The following is a 2500-nucleotide window of genomic DNA, read 5'->3' on the forward strand; positions in this document are numbered from 1 at the left end:
AGAAGAAAAAATTTTTGTATGGGAGGGCCCCTGCTAGAACATATTTCCCAAGTGCGTCGATTTTTGGGTCGCCGACACAAGCTCGGGTCAAAAAAATTTTTTTTTCTCGGTGACTCAAAACATCAATTTTAGACTCCCCTGAGTATGAAAAGTGAAACGAAAATCATTTTTGAGAAGAAAAAATTTTTGTATGGGAGGGCCCCTGCTAGAACATATTTCCCAAGTGCGTCGATTTTGGGTCGCCGACACAAGCTCGGGTCAAAAAAATTTTTTTTTCACGGTGACTCAAAACATCAATTTTAGACTCCCCTGAGTATGAAAAGTGAAACGAAAATCATTTTTGAGAAGAAAAAATTTTTGTATGGGAGGGCCCCTGCTAGAACATTTTTCCCAAGTGAGTCGATTTTTGGGTCGCGACACAAGCTCGGGTCAAAAAAAATTTTTTTTTCATGGTGACTCAAAACATCAATTTTAGACTCCCCTGAGTATGAAAAGTGAAACGAAAATCATTTTTGAGAAGAAAAAAATTTGTATGGGAGGGCCCCTGCTAGAACATTTTTCCCAAGTAAATTCGATTTTACCCGGTGAGTCAAAAAATTTTGAAAAAAATATTTTGCCAAAATCGTGTTCATTGCCTATTATAAGGGACCAGGTCAGCTCACACGCATTTTTGGAGACCATATGGAAAGTGCGTCTGGGATTGCGGAAATTAAGTTTAGAGTGTTAAATGATGGTTTCGCAATCCCGAAAGGCTCAAAATCCACCCTAAGGTCCCCTGGGTGAAATGTGGTTTCCAAGGTGTGAGCGCTATCGGTGATAGAGTTGGAATGTGATTTCCAGAGCGCAGGGCGACTGGGCTTAGAGCGAAAATCATAGACAAGGGTAAGTATTGGACTGAACGACTCGAAGCAAACGAAAATCATAGACAAGGGTAATGGACTGAACGACTCGAAGCAAACGAAAACCACACACAAGAGTAATGGACTGAACGAATCGAAGCAAACGAAAATCACATACAAGAGTAATGGACTGAACGAATCGAAGCAAACGAAAAACCACAGACAAGAGTAATGGAGTGAACGAATCGAAGCAAACGAAAACCAAAGACAAGAGTAATAGAGTGAACGAATCGAAGCAAACGAAAACCATGAACACAGGGATAACTGAGAACGAACCTACCTATCAGAGCATGTGAAAGCATGGACAAGAGTACTGAAAATCGGACCAAACCTCTAGAAGCAAACGAAAATCATGGACAAGAGTACTCAAAAACACGGACCAAACCTATCGAAGCTCACGAAAACCATGAACACAGGGATAACTGAAAACGAACCTACCTATCAGAGCATGTGAAAGCATGGACAAGAGTACTGAAAATCGGACCAAACCTCTAGAAGCAAACGAAAATCATGGACAAGAGTACTCAAAAACACGGACCAAACCTATCGAAGCACACGAAAACCATGAACACAGGGATAACTGAGAACGAACCTACCTATCAGAGCATGTGAAAGCATGGACAAGAGTACTGAAAATCGGACCAAACCTCTAGAAGCACACGAAAATCATGGACAAGAGTACTCAAAAACACGGACCAAATCTATCGAAGCACACGAAAACCATGAACACAGGGATAACTGAGAACGAACCTACCTATCAGAGCATGTGAAAGCATGGACAAGAGTACTGAAAATCGGACCAAACCTCAAGAAGCACACGAAAATCATGGACAAGAGTACTCAAAAACACGGACCAAACCTATCGAAGCTCACGAAAACCATGAACACAGGGATAACTGAAAACGAACCGAACCTCTCGTAGCAAACGAAAAACATGGACAAAATTATTCGAAACGAACCGAAGCTCGATGCGAAAAACATGGAAAAGCAAGCCCGTAGTCGCACTATCAAGCCCATAAGTCGCACTATCAAGCCCGTTAGTCGCACTATCAAGCCCATAGGTCGCACTATCAAGCCCGTTGGTCGCACTATCAAAGCCCGTTAGTCGCACTATCAGGCCCATAAGTCGCACTATCAGGCCCGTAAGTCGCACCAAAAAGCCCGTAAATTGCCCTATCAAGCCCGTTAGTCGCACTATCAGGCCCATAAGTCGCACCAAAAAGCCCGTAAATTACCCTATCAAGCCCATAAGTCGCACCAAAAAGCCCGTAAATTGCCCTATCAAGCCCATAAGTCGCACCAAAAAGCCCGTAATTCGCACCAAAAAGCCCGTAAATTGCCCTATCAAGCCCGTTAGTCGCACTATCAGGCCCGTAAGTCGCACCATCAAGCCCGTAAATTGCCCGATAAAGCCCGTAAATTGCCCGATCAAGAGCCAGCGCTGCATTGTCGGTTAATCCCGTCGATCGCGCCGGCTATTTCTCAGAAGGTTGTACGGACACCATACCCGGTGGCAAGTACCGCGAAGTTTATAACGCAACAGAACGTTCGCCAGTCGGACACAAGAATTGGAAAAGCTCGTTGTAGTGTACAGGAATCGA

Source organism: Anopheles moucheti (assembly GCF_943734755.1).
Source record: "Anopheles moucheti chromosome X unlocalized genomic scaffold, idAnoMoucSN_F20_07 X_unloc_16, whole genome shotgun sequence".
NCBI classification, from domain to species: domain Eukaryota; kingdom Metazoa; phylum Arthropoda; class Insecta; order Diptera; family Culicidae; genus Anopheles; species Anopheles moucheti.